Source organism: Felis catus, chromosome A2 (assembly GCF_018350175.1).
Source record: "Felis catus isolate Fca126 chromosome A2, F.catus_Fca126_mat1.0, whole genome shotgun sequence".
Classification (NCBI taxonomy): Eukaryota; Metazoa; Chordata; class Mammalia; order Carnivora; family Felidae; genus Felis; species Felis catus.
The window spans coordinates 48,121,600-48,136,832 of record NC_058369.1 but is presented as its reverse complement, the minus strand read 5'-3'; the positions used below and the strand labels follow the sequence as shown (position 1 = coordinate 48,136,832).

The 15,233-nt window shown below is 36.3% G+C and overlaps 1 protein-coding gene across 1 annotated transcript in view; it reads right to left on the bottom strand.

The window, feature by feature from the left end:
• The window catches only part of GRM7 (glutamate metabotropic receptor 7), a 1,171,176-nt gene extending 1,156,897 nt beyond the window's left edge, over positions 1 to 14,279 (bottom strand). Inside the window, exon 1 of the transcript XR_006594805.1 lies at positions 13,853 to 14,279. The gene's annotated coding sequence lies outside the window, so the exon portion shown is untranslated. The remainder of the gene's footprint in view (positions 1 to 13,852) is intronic.
• Positions 14,280 to 15,233: the final 954 nt, after the last annotated feature.

Genomic DNA, 15,233 nt, shown 5'->3' with positions numbered 1-15,233 from the left:
AGAGCCTGCTTGGGATTCTCTCTCTCCCTTTCTTTCTGCCCCTCCTACATTTGCATGCTTACTATCTCAAAATAAATAAATGAACATGAAAAATAATTTTTTAGCATAAAAAATCAACAGATAAATAGTTATGTAAGTTAAACTGAATGGAAAATACTCTGACCAAATTATGGTTTAATTATAGGGTGGCCCACGTTGGTAAGGAACATTTATTATATAAATTGTATATGGGAGCAATTAATGTCATCTAGATCTCCCTCCCAAAGCATCTTAATATCCAAATATTTTTATTAAATGTTCACTACAAAGTATATACTACATGAGAGTTGTGGGAAAATAAAATAATTATGTAAACTCAATTTATGTTTTGTTTGGAAAAAAGTTACAGGAAAAAGGAGCAGTTAATGTAGAAAGTGTAAGGTAATTAAAGCAATAAACTCACTAAAAAATTTAAGAGTATAGAAAGTCACAGTCAGAAAAACCTAAAAATGAGATCCAAAATCCAAAATAAATCATTTTGACAAAAGCAGATTTGTGTGGTAGAATAAAAAAATAAGTAGTTAATTACTAGGATTAAATACTGAGACAAGATGTTAGGGGTCCTGAAAGACCACTTTATACAATTTAGACTCTGCAATGACACAATAAAAAATTTTTTAAAGGTTTATTCATTTTTGAGGGAGAGAGAGAGAGAGAGAGAGAGAAGGGGAGGGGCAGAAAGAGAGGGAGATACAGAATCTGAAGTAGGTTCCAGGCTCCAAGCTGTCGGCACAGAGCCCGATGTAGGATTTGAACCCATGAACTACGAGATCGTGACCTGAGCCAAAGTTGAAGATTTAAACAACTGAGCCATCCAGGTGCCTGTGAAATAACACAATAAATAAGCCCAAGGTCTCAAAAAAAAGGGGACCCAAATGACTTAAGTTACATGTCAGTCAAGAAAATTCATCTGGCTACTTCATTACTTATGCTTTAAACAACTTTCAAACATGGTGAGAAATTAGAACATTCTCAAAGACATCAAGCTAAATCTTTACAATGTTAAATAAGAGGCTTTATACCTTATTTATTATGCTCTGGTTTTACTAGCATTTAAAAGACAATGGATTAGTAAAGAAAAATAACACAGCTTATAAATGAATGTGTTCATTAACCATATTTTTTAAACTTGTCTTATTCTTCACATTGATGTTATAACAGCAACTAATTCTGAACAATAGCAGATTAATCCATTAAACAAATACTTGAGTGCTTACTAAGTACTAGGTACCTTGCCAGACTGGGGATGAAACAGTGAGAAAGGCGGCAAAAACGAGAACAGTTAACTAACAAACGACACCACAGTAATACAGAAATTGTTCTTGTCATCAATGACTTATATCCTAGAAGATGAACATTAATTATCAACCTTAACAATTAATCAGCTAATCATATAAATATATAATTATTAGGAATAAGAAAGAAACACGGCAGTTTGGGATTTGACCTAATTAAGGAATCTCTCCTGGGCATGTGATGTTTAAGGGGAGAAATGAAAAATTAGAAACAGTTAAGAGAAGGGGAGAGAAATTTCCACAGGAAGAAGGGGGCAGGCTGACAAAGACTCTCCTTGACTCAACTCTAGACAAGCTCTTCTGAGACTGACTAGGACCTGACTTTAGGCATGTACTCAAGAACCCAGTTTTAGCAAGGATCCAGCTAAGTCTCAGTTTAGTCAGAATCCTCCACCTTGGTATCTGATAAAATTCCTCATTATCCAGCACCCTCTAGGTAATGTCTGATCACCCTCACCTGCCTTCAGCAAGAATACTGTCAAAACTGTTCAGGGCAGAATCCCCTTTTACCCATAATGTGTCCATTTAGTAATTTTCCATCCACCAATCCCAACCTTGCTTCTTGTTTATAAATTCCCCCTTTTTCATGTTGAATTCAGAATTGAACTGAGTTCTATACTAAGTCTCTTTTCCCCTTTTGCAATAGTTCCTGATTAAAATCTGTTTTTACTGCTTTAACTATTGTCAGGCTCTTTTTTTTTCTTTAACAATATGCATAGGTCCTGCGAGAAGATGCATTACTGTACCACATCAAAAAACACCTCCTTTTATTTTCATAATAGGATAAATACATTTGATGTGATTGACAGGGGTCTGTACACTATTTTTGCAGGTTTAATCAGAACTCCCAAATGTTTTAGAAAGTTTTGTGAGAATACAACCAGACATCACTTTCTGTTTTCTGTGCTGCTCCACCCACTAAAAAGACAGAGTTGGGTAATCGTGACCAAAACTATACAACCTACAGAGACTAAAATATTTCCCATCTGGCCCTTCCAAACCCCGTTAATAGACTTGCAACCAGGTATGCAAAATATTGGTTTTATTAAATTGCCAAATTTTACAAAACCTGGGCACTTTGGGACAATTTCATGAAGGAACTTGTGACTAATGTTAAGACTGCTTTTCTAGGATATTATAATTTTTTTCAAGGTCACCAGAAGCCTTTGTTCAAATAAGATTTCAAGCAGACTCCCAAAATATAAATCAGAATGAAATCGAGTTGCCCTATTTAAAAGGAATAAAGGAGGCCCAGATGTCTCTTCCTAAATATTGAGCCAATCCTTCTGGCAGAACAAATATTTCAGAAAACACTGCTCTAGAATTCAAGAATAAGATGGTACTCTACATTTTCAAAGGATCCACTGTCATTTATTTTCCCCTAAAACATCTGATCAATTTTCTCATGGAGAAAGTTTGCATTAATAATATAATGATGACCAGTAAACTCTACAAATAAATTCAACATTTAACATTCTGCCATATTTTCTATTTCTAGTTTGACTATATGTTTACAAACTTTTCTTTTACAGAATTGTATCTAATCTGCAGGCATCAAGATTCTTCACCCTTAATTTCTTTAGAATGCTTCTCTTAAAATAAAGACGTTCTCTTACATGACCAAAATACCATTATCACATCATGAAAATAATTAACAACCATTTTCCCTAATACCTAACATACTGTCCACGTTCAAAATTTACCCATTTGAATTACAACTCAAACTCACGCATTAAAATTTATGTCTCTCTGGTTTTTATTATTCTATGTCAAGTCTACATTTGGTTGCTTATTTTATTATGGTGACTTTCTAGACAGTCTAAAACAGATGTTTTGAAGAATACTCTACACCTGAAGTGTGTTCATTCTTCCTTGTAGGTCCTGGAAATTTAATTGATTCTAATGCATTTAATCAATAAAATCTCACAGGTCTACAAAATACTCTCAGAAAAAGAAAAAGAAAAAAGAGAAAAAAGAGAAAAAAGAGGGAGAGAAACAGCAAAAACAAAAAATTAAAACTTTTCAATTCATTGACGGTGATTATTACATCAACTTTTTACTTTGAAAATCTCTAATCAAATGGAAATAAGCATTCAGCCTGTTTTTAAACTTTTTTTTAATGTTTATTTTTGAAAGAGAGAGAAAGAGTGGAAGAGGGCCAGAGAGAGGGAGACATGGAATCTGAAGCAGGCCCAGGCTCTGAGTTGTCAAGCACAGAGCCCAACATGGGGCTGGAACCCATGAACCAGGAGATCATGACCTGAGCCCAAGTTGGACACTAACGACTGAGCCAACCAGGCACCCCGTCAGCCTGTTTTTTGTTTTTTGTTTTTTTAAGGAGGAACTGTATTTTATCCCAAGTTGATGAGAAAAAGTGCTTTTTTATAGGAAATTCCAGTCAATAACTGTAGATGGAAAGAAAAAATTAGAAAATCACCATTCTATGATGGAAAGAAAAAATTAGAAAATCACCATTCTACAATGCCCAAGGAATCACTGATCAAGGAATGGACAACTAACAGATGCTAAAACTATTAGACGAAAGGTTGTTATAGGACTTGCTGTTAGTCTAGTACCAAGAAATCTTCCACTCCTTCCAGGGTACTTATTCATTACAAAGAAAAAAACATAGCTTTGAAACAGAAAAATCTGTTGGTGCAAATTACTTCATATGACCTAACTTAGCACCATTAATATTGAGGCAGTCTGATTTTATGTCCTTTTGATATGACAAAACTTAGATTACACATGTCACCTATGAAAGGATCTTGCCAGACATTGTTTTTCATCCAAAGACTTAATTCTTTAATAAGGTACTTGATGAAATACTCTCATAGTAACAACCTGATTAAAAAAATTGGGGTTTTTTAGGTTTTAAGTAAACTTAAGACAATAACTAATCATTCTGGTAATGGGTGTGGCCATTCACAGTTGAGCTGGGAGTTAAGTGAGAATGCCATGTACTGTGGAGAAAAGAACTAACTATATGTAAAGACCTTCACTTTCATGCTCAAGCTATTTTTTCAAAATGTTTATTTTTTGAGAGAGAGAGAGAGAGAGAGAGAAAGCACAAATGCACACACAAGCAGGAGAGGGACAGAGAGAGGGGGAGAGAGAATCCCAAGCAGGCTCCACACTGTCAGCACAGAGCCCCACATGGGGCTCAAACTCATGAACCATGGATCACAACCTGAGCAGAAACCAACAGTCAGGTGCTTAACTGACTAAGCCACCCAGGAGCCCCCATGCACAAGCCATTTTTAACTGAAAAAGCTCAGCGACCTTGTCTACCTCTATTCCTTCTCAGGGCCTCAGTTTTTCCACTGATGGGGTAAGTTTTGAGTAACATATTTCTTACGTTATACACGAAAGTTCTAAGAATTTTTAAGTCACAGGATATCTTATAACACAATTTAGTGTAGGGATTAATAGTAGGGACTTGAGATCCAGATGGCCTGGATGTAAAATCCAAGCTATGTCACTGTCATATTATCTGGAAGGCCCACTGATCCATAAGGTAATTACCTTACCTACATCATAAGGTTATAGTGAAGATTTGTTTAATGAAAATAAAATGCTTAGAAAAATGACTACTGCTTAGTAAGCATTCAATATACATTATTATATTATTATTGTTTACCTAATATTCTTACTTAAAATCATGAGTATATTTTATCTGATAACAGGTCTGAATTAAGACACTGCTGTTTTCAATTAATAGTAGAGTTACAAACACCACTGTCATCAACATGATTGTCATAATAAGCATCTGACACATTAGTGAAAACTGTGCCAGGCTCTGGGCTGATTTAATATCTGAAAGCCACTTTCAACTCCCGTCTTCTTATTTCTCTATTTGGAGACTGGAAAACTAACCTGTAACAAGAGAAGTCTAAATGGCCTACTTCTTACTGTTAAGAGGTTAGTGGAAATCAACTGGTGGAGCATCTAGCAAAATTTCTGAAGACAACAGACTGGCATCACTGCTTTTTTCCTTTACTCTGCCATTATTTCTGTTTGAAAGACACATACAGCATCAGGAAGTGAAGCATCCATGTTTAGAATATGAAGTCAAAAGCCATAGTCTGGGATGGTAAAGGAGACAGCTAGAAGAGCTGGGTCTCTGATGGCATCACTGAACACCTACAGCAGTCAGCCTGCTAGATTTCTTGTTATATGAGAAAAGTTAAGTACTTATGTATTTAAACCACAATTTATCTGGTTTTCTAATTGCTTGCTGCTGAAGACAATCCCAACTGATATACTTATTCTATTTCATTTAATGTCGTAAAAACAGTAATAAGGAGGTAAGATTATTATCTCAGTTTGACACATACAGTAAATATGTTCTTTAAAATCCTTCTTTTTAAAAAAGCTATAAAGACTAAGTCTATCTACAACTTCCATTAAGGTTTAAAACTTTATTTTGCTGAATAGGTTAGGAGGAGATGATTATCTTGCATTCTAATTTGTATACTCTTCAACAGAAACTGTACCAGCAGCAAATTGAAGTGGGTTAATACAAATGACTTATCTTCAAAGCAATTACAACCACCAACATCTTGTTAGATGTTTAAAGAGTATGAGAAAGGTCTATTGAATTTAATGGAAGATTTTCAGGAAAAAGAAAAAACGAAAGAATTTTATTGTGTCTTATGGATTGTGAAGGCTTTACTGCCCAGAAGATTCATACCATCATAATAAAAATAATCCATAATTCTTATGGAAATTTAAAGGCCATAGAAACTCTGACATTGTGATAGATACCAAAAATATATATAATTTGGCTTTGAAATATGGAGTCCACTCTCTGGTATTCTTTGGATAGCTGGTCTATCTCTTCTCGTTAAAATAATATGTTAGCACTCTTAATATCCCTTATGCTGCTAATTAAATGAAACACTCTAGTTAAAACTCATTTTTGAATTAAATTCAAAGTGATTCCCACTGCAGAAGATACTAAAAGGAATGCAAAGGCACCTTCTACTGCTTGAAGCCTTCTGTTTGGAGCTTGCAGGGTTTCAAAGAAATAGCCCTATAAATTTTCTTCTACTTTTTTAACCTTCAAGTTTCCTTCCTCTATTCTACTGTAAACCACAAATTTAAATATAGGCACAAAAATTCTTCCCCTGGTCAACTCACTTCAAGACCTATAAACCTAAGATTCACCATCTAAATACTTCCACAAAGCTCTTTTTGTATTAAAATTTCAGCAGTATCCTGAGTCAATACACCTCAGGTTTGGAAGCAATTATTTCTATTCTAGAGCACCCCAGAAGCCCCAGAAAAGCCAATGAGCAATGTGTTTCCTTGAACAAGAGAGTCACAATTACAATAGCTTCCTCATAGAAGTAATTTTTTCAACTCTTTCCACAAACAACTTAAGTACAATTTTTATATTCAGCCATACATTTTCATGCTGTATAGTTTTCAGAACACATCAAAGGGTGTGAGGAGAACATTCTAAATTTAATGGCAACTGGATTTACCGACTAATTCTATCTGAAGGTATTTCAAATGTTAAGAATAAGCAATTTGGGTGGGGGAGTTCCTGGGTGGCTCAGTCAGTTAAGCATCTGTCTTCAGCTCAGGACATGATTTCACAGTTTGGGAGTTAGAGCCCTACATCAGGCTCTCTGATGTCAGTGCAGAGCCTACTTCAGATCCTCTATCCCTCTCTCTCTGCCCCTCCCCTGCTCATGTTCTCTCTCAAAAAATAAACTTTAAAAATAAGAAAAAAAAAGAATAAGCAATTTTTAAGACTTGTTTTTATCCAGAGAAGTATACAGAGCACATCTATTCCGAACACCAGGATGGCAAGGTAAATGCAAGGAGGTATTACAAGTGTTCACATTGTATACTCTTATTCCAGCCACCTTTCTCTCTATACACTCCAATAATATTGAGATACAACATTTGAGATGATTAATTAAGTTCTCTTTCTGTATTACCTACCCTCTTGACCCTGAAGAATACACTCACATTGGAAATATGGCATATTTGAGCTCTTCCAAGGACTGTACTAAATGCACACTCATACATACAAGTAAGCCGGGATCCTGCACTGAATGGAAGCCTTGATAAGCAAAGACCAGCATGGACTCTTAGTCCAGCAAACCCAAACCTTATTAGTTAGGGAAATAAAGTCCCTGAGAACTCCAGAAGTTCACATTCTTGTGGAGAGTAAAGATATCAAATAAGAAAAAAATCACAGTAAAACCTTGGTTTGTGAGCATAATTCGTTCTGGAAACATGTTTGTAATCCAAAGCACTTGTATGTCAAAGCAAATTTCCCCATAAGAAATAATGGAAACTCAGATGATTCATTCCACAACCCAAAAATATTCATATAAAGAGGATTATAATACTGTAGTATAATACAACATAATAAAGAAAATACAAAATATAAAGAAAAATAAGCAAATTTACCTGCACTTGCCTTTGAAAATCTTCATGGTTGGTGTGAGAGAGATGAGAGGAGGGTTATTGTGTAGGATGACTTTCACTACCACTAACGGAATCACTGCTGTGTAGGGCTCAGTGGCATCTTTTTCTGCGTGAGGGCCATTGTATACCCTTGCACACATTTTGACCAAAGTACAGTAATAATCAGCTCTTGCCATATAATGTATTTAATGTAACTGGCAATAAGTTGGCGGAGGAAAGGGTCTATATATGCAGGCAGCCTGACAAAGAATGAAGCAAAACATTCCTAAGCTTACTCTTGTATGGAAAAGCAAAGGAGTGTCCATAGGTGCTTGGAAGTGACAAAAAATACACTAGTGCCAGTTGTGGGCACCTTCCAATATTCTGAAAACTCATCTGATTTCCGCCAAGCCTGAGACCAAGCATCTGAGCATGGGAGACAATCACCCACAATCCCAAAGTAAGACAGAGAGAGAGAGAGAGAGAGAGAGAGAGAGAGGAGATGGAGAGAGAAATCATTGGCTCAATTGTAATCATGTGATATTTGGGGTCCCATACTACCCATATTGCAAGACTCTGCTCGTTTATCAAATTAAAATTTATTATAAATATTTCCTTATCTTGTGGAACACTTGTAGAACAAGTTATCCGAAATCCAAGGTTTTTACTGTACTTAATTTTAAACAATTCTAAACGCCTATAAGTTACATAAGAACATGTATGTGTGTGTGTGTGTGTGTATGTGTGTGTGTATATATATATATACATATATATAGTATATGAACACTGTAAGAACAGTAATGAGGGTGGAATTCAATAATAATTAGAATTCAGTAAGTATTAACACATTATTATCTCTTTTTCTTATGATGAGTAATAATGCATCCCGAATCTAAAATCTCAAGTCCCAAAGGAGAATGACCACATTTTAGAATCTATTTCACTTTTGTTTTTCTTTATCATAAAAGTCATACACACTCATTTATGGAATCTGTAAAACTATGAGGAACCATCTTAAAGATTAAGAGGAAAATCTGCAACCATAATTCTTTCTCCCATAGGTAACTGCTGATAATAATTCTTTTCCTATAGTTTTTTTTTCTAAGCAATCATATCCATATAAGGTCAAACCTTTACTTTCACACTTTTGTATGCTGTTACATTTTTTCATGTTAATTAAAGCAGGCTAATATTTAGGAGTTTCTTACACTCAAATAATCTCTTTCCAGAAGCAAGGTACCAAACAAAACCACTATTATTGCCTATGCACATTTAACTCTCCAGCATGTCACAATTTGAACATGAGTGTATTCACACTGAAGTCTCAATTCAACTCTCTAATGTATGTTGGGCACAATAGGATTTTTATACCAATTTAACAGATAGATAAATTGAGACTTCACTGGCCAGTTGGAAAAACTATAGTTCAAATGAACAGGAAAGTTAAAACCCATCTTTTTGTTTCTGGCCCACTGTCCCACTAAACCTTTCTATCAGCCCTTTCTCAGTTCACCCTAGATCCTTTCTGCTCAGTTCTCTGTGGTCTGGTCCACATTTACAGCTTGTTAGAAATATGGACTGTCAGGACCCACACCATATCTACTGATGCACAGCCTACATTTTAACATCTCTAGATAACTTCTTTGTATATTAAAGTTGAGATGCATTAAGTAATACACTTTCAACCCATTGCAGAAAGAGGCTAGGAGGACCAAGATAACTAAGTGATGATCATTCTCAGACTTACACTACAGTCTGAGTACCCTACAAGAACACAAGAGCTTATTGGTTTCATATAGAAGACAGGAAAAATAGCAATTCTGAGCTAAAAATGTTTTACCAGCCATATATTAATTACTACTAAAACAGCATAAAAATGAGCTATTTACTCACTTAGCTAACGTCATTAACTAAAAAGGATAGGAGAACTTGCATTTTAAAAGTAATTTTCAGGGAGCCTGGGTGGCTCAGCTGGTTAAGCATCTAACTCTGGATTTCAGCTTAGGTCATGATCTCACGGTTCATGAGTTCAAACCCCACATGGAGCCTTGTGCTAATAGCATAGAGCCTGCCCTGGATTCTCAATCTCTCTCAATCTCTCTCTCTCTCTCTCTCTCTCTCTCTCTCTCTCTCTCTCAAAAATAAATAACCATTAAAATTGTTTTTAAATAATAAAAATAATTTTCACCCGCAGGTAGACTAGTTATGCACAAAAAAGGCAGTGATAAACATTCATTTCATCATTGATTACATTAGCAAAAGGCCAGCAAAACCCTAAACGTGGTTACAAGGGATTGGTTACATAAATCATGCTACAGCCACACAATGGCAAACTATTCTGTCATTTACAAGGATGTAATATTATGGAATGCCGTCCCAAATATTGTTAAGTGAAAACAAGCAAGATAGGTTGTGTGTGTGTGTGTGTGTATGTGTGTGTGTGTGTGTAAAAGACACATAAATAAATATGATTATAAACAGGGGTGCCTAGGGGGCTCAGTGGGTTAAGCATCTGAGTCTTGATTCTGGCTGAAGTCATAACCTCACAGTTCATGAGTTTGAGCCCCACATCAGCCACACTGATATTGCAGAGCCTGCTTAGGATTCATTCTCTCTCTCTCTCTCTCTCTCTCTCTCTCTCTCTCTCTCTCTCTCCTCTCTCTCCTCTCTCTCTCTGTACCTCCCCTGCACTCTCTCTCTCTCTCTCTCACAAAATAAATAAATAAACTAAATATATATATGTGTGTGTGTGTGTGTGTGTGTGTGTATACATATATATTTATAAACATACAGAGTATTTCTGGCAGAATCTATAAGATACTAACAATTTATTTTTGTGAAGGAGAACCAAGTGACTTGGGGAGATGAGAAGAGACTTCTATTTCACTGTGCATGTTTTTTATATATTTTGAATAGTGTAAAATGTGCACATATTATCTAGCCTATAACTTTAAATATCTACAGAAATAATTTTTTATGCAGGGCAGTGGAATATGGGGAGACAGTATTTATCATGGATATAACCACAAATGTTAATCTTTGCATGACATAAAAGCAGAGAATAGTAGAAATGGAGCTGAATTTGAAATTTAGCAATTTGTTTCTACCATAAACTAGTTCAGTGACTACTTCAATCCTTTTTATTTTCAAATCTCAGTATTTATTTTAGAAAGAGCAAGCTCTCTTTCCACCTTATAATAGTATAAGGACGAAATAAGGAAATGCATGGAGAGACTCATTATGAACTACAATATTCTGCACAAAATGACGTCTGTATTAAGCTTTGATGCTTAATGTTTTGATATTGTCTAAATGGAAATACATCAAATATTAACTACCTCCGTTATCGTTCTCCTCCAATACAACCTACATTTTGTTGATAAATGAATCTTCCTGAATCACAAGTCTTAACATGAATCTGCCCACAAAATCCAGGGACATGTCAAATGCATTTGGCTTTTCAGGTTCCTAGTCCCTTTGCCCAATTAAAAACAAAACAAAACAAAAACAGCTTTCCTTTAATTATTTTTTAAAAATCTCTGCATGTTTCAGTCCCAGTGTTGTATACTCTTTGTTCCTGAAGAGTATCCTTAGTTTTCTGACTTGAACTTTGTTAGGGTTTGGTCTGTGGCAAGGCTAGGAAAAATCTGCTTTCTTACATGCAAAATCCAATGTGCATGGACTTTGGGGTAGAACTGCTGGAGACAACAGGGAGGTGATTAGAGTGATAATTTTGTGACACTAATCTATTCCCCTACAAATGGTGAGGCAAATGGCAATAAAAGCTTGCCTGAAATACCCATTAAATGCCTCAATCTCCATCTCACCTAATACCTGGCAGGCTGTAATTACCAAAAGAGAGCCTGTTTTAGGCTCTCCTTTTAGATTGCCTATTCTCCTTTCCATAAGTTTTCCTCTAAGGACCATTTCAAATGTGATTCCTTTCAAGACGTCATTTCTAAAGACCTCAATCCAATGTTTTTTAGCCTTTCCTGAATCACTACTGTATACTCTCGGATGTCTTATGAGATGTCACATTCTCATGTGTTAAAATTAATTGAGGGGCGCCTGGGTGGCTAAGTTGGTTAAGCATCCAACTTCAGCTCCGGTCATGATCTTGTGGTTTGTGAGTTCAAGCCTGATTTGGTGCTCTGTGCTGATAGCTCAGAGCCGCCTGCTCTGGATTCTATGTCTCCTTCTCTCTCTGCCCCCACTCTCCCACCTTTCTCAGCCTCTGTCTCTCTCTCTCTCAAAAATAAATATTAAAAAATGTTTTAAAAAATAATTAATTGATTTATATTTGCCTTCCTACTACAAGGTATGCTGAGGACAAGATGATGTCTTGTTCATTTTTACATCTGTAAAAGCCTTTCATAATGAGTAGGCATTCAACAAAATGTTGATTCATCACATCATGCAATAAAATAAAAGTATGCTCCCCAAGTCTACTTCAATCTATGTGATAAAACAATTCAGTCTCTTTAAGTGAAAAACAATGGTCTATGAAAGGAAAACATTTAATCAACAAAGGAACTGCCTTTATTATAAAGACTTCCTTTACACTGGGAATTTATTTCCTGCAGCTACCTTTTTAGTGAATTTTGTTGGAAAAAAAAACACAGCTGTAAAAATCTAAGGTAAATTATTCTCTAAACTTGCAATACATACATAGTAGCAGGTTGTTTTCAAATAACTAGCTTTGTTTGTGTTATTTGTACTTGTTTTAAAAGTTTGTCCTCCTTGTATACATGCATTTATTTAAAAACCAAATACTCAAACAATTTAAGACAAGCAGAATAGAGATTTTTGTTCCAAACTGGAATCCCAACAGCAGGAAAAAATTACAGTGACATTAATAACTAATGACTCAATCAAAAATTGATTTAAGACAAATTAACAAAGATGAAAGTCATATTTAGACTCATTTAGTCTGTCTGGAAGAGTCAAAGGAAAATGAAAGCCAGTAAGTGCTAAAATTTTGAGAGAAATTACACATTTAATTCACAATCTCTAGCTTTATTTTGAAATCATTTCAGTGAGTTATGTTAAACGGCACCAAAACTTATAGCTGCTTTTTTTTTTTAACGTGAAGATTATGTCAGCATTCATCAAGTCTCCATTCGACCTATTCAATAGAGGCACCTAATATATTCCTAAGCCTCACATACAGTTCCATGCCTCTAACCATGAGCCACTAAATGGGCTTTATAATAGACAAATGGAGAAGTAAACAGACAAAACTCCACCAAGTAGTTTCTACCATCTTGGTTGGCTTCGATTTTGCTTCAAACCTTCACCTTAACCCTGAATTAGCCATAACCTCATGCCTTCTAAGCTTCTGTGCGTGGTTACACATAACCTCATCCTCAACCTCCCTTTTTATTTGTCTTATCCCCTACTCTATCAGAATTGCAAACAACAAAAAGCAATTCTTGCTAACCCCAGCAAACAAAAACAATTTGTTAGGAAAAGGTGAAACTATGTTCCAAAAGAGTAGAAGCCTGAGTGCTCCGACCTTTTAAGAAGCAGAAACAGACTGTATTTTTAATGACACAACCGGCTTGGTGAATGATTTCATCTTTGTCTCTTATGTCACTCATGCTCAAGGGATGGATTTCCAGGAGCGAGTACCCGGTTATCCTAGTTTGTTGCACATGGCCCTCCCCGCTCAGTCAAGGCAGCTCAAAGACGGGTAAAAGTGCATCCCAGCAGGACTTCCGGTTGGAAGGAAGGGGCAGAGGAGACACACCTTTACTTTCTCTCTATCCCAGCCCAGGCCCCCCACCCACCACCACCTTTTTCTTAAAACCTTTTCTCCTAGGCACAGAAAACTCAGATTACCAATAAAGCAAACTTCCAGACTTAAAAATCAAGAAAAAGATCACGTAGTTTCAGGTCTCCTTGCCTTTGCCCACATGTTTCGCTCTGACTGAAATGCCATTAATCTTTGCTAGGTGAAATTCCACTCCTACTTCCAAACCTATTTCAAATATTACCTCCTCTGTAATGATTTTCCTGACCTCTCCATGAAGAATTAATCAGCCCTGCTCCTGATCCTCCAAAGCGCATTCTTCATCACCGTCTGGACTTACCTCCGTGTTACAAGTTAATTGTTTAAGTGCTGGTCTCCAGGACAGGCTTGTGAAGGCAGCAGTGAAGTTACCCACTAGGCTGCACGAACCTTTCCTGCTCCACACCATCTACGCTGACCCGTCCAGTACGTCTTCCACAAATGCACTTGGAATACGTTAATAAAAGTTTGAAGGCACAGGTGAAATAAACCCGTAGGCCCAAGATGGAGCCGCCCCTGACTGCCTCCTCAGCAGGACAAACTTCCATGTCCCTTTAGATGCTCGGCTTGACCAGAACCGCAGTGTAGCCAGGCAGCCAGTCCTCAAAACGCCAAGCAAACTCTAGGTTCCACGCTCGAGGTTCCCAGTTCCTCGAGAGCTTTCTAAATAAGGCCAGACAGGCAACCCCAGCCAATCGCGTTTTGCTGCCGCGTTCTGGCTTGGAAGGCTGTGAAATTCGCTCCCGCCCAAAATCCCGCGAGAAGAGCGCTCAGCTCAAAGGCTCACGAGGCACCGCACTTCCCAGCCACTCATGATGCGCTCCCTGAAATTGAGGGCATCCAACTCATGACTAAGTTGTTCTGGTTTTGTCATTTGATACTAATAAAAGTTCCTTCCAGATATTCTCTGATTCCTTTCGGTGTATATGTCGTGTATCATTACAAAATAAGCACAATTTTTAAAGCTGGGCATTGAAGCAGGTCGTTTGGGAGTTGGGCTGAATTAGTTTAACAGTTCTGCATGGTCACTACATTAAGTGGTTATTTTTAAAAGAAAGGGAAAAAAAACCATCAGGAACTCAAAAATCTCTAGGCTAGAATTTACAGAAAAGAAACTCAGTAAGTATTATTCTTACTTCCTACAAACTTAATATCTAACCTGAATGATACTGGTATATACAGACATTATGCAAGGGAAGATTGGAGTAATGGACACATAATAATTTTTTAAGTAAATTACCTATATGTCCAGAAAGTAATGTATGAGTATCTAAGAATGAAGTACAAAAAGTGTTAGTTAAAAAGAGATGAATTTATATACAATAACGGATGCAAATAGCCACTTTCCTAACAGCTCAAGGTAAATTAGAAAACATCTACTTCAGAATTCTTACAAATATGACTGCCTCACTTATTTGACATTTAAATTTCTCCACTATTTTGAAATGTTATTTAGCTTTTATGTGGCCTATTTTGTCACTCCACTGAGATTTTAAACTCTGTGAAGACAAGCACCATCTCTTTTACTTCTGTGATATTATGGAAATGCACCATACAGTTCTATAATTTTAAAATGCTTAATAAATATATTGGGAGAGGAAAACACTTTCACTATCTTAAGATCCCTTGAATTCCAAGGAGCAAAATGGTAGAAACTTTTGGTCCTCAGGTTTTTGTATTTA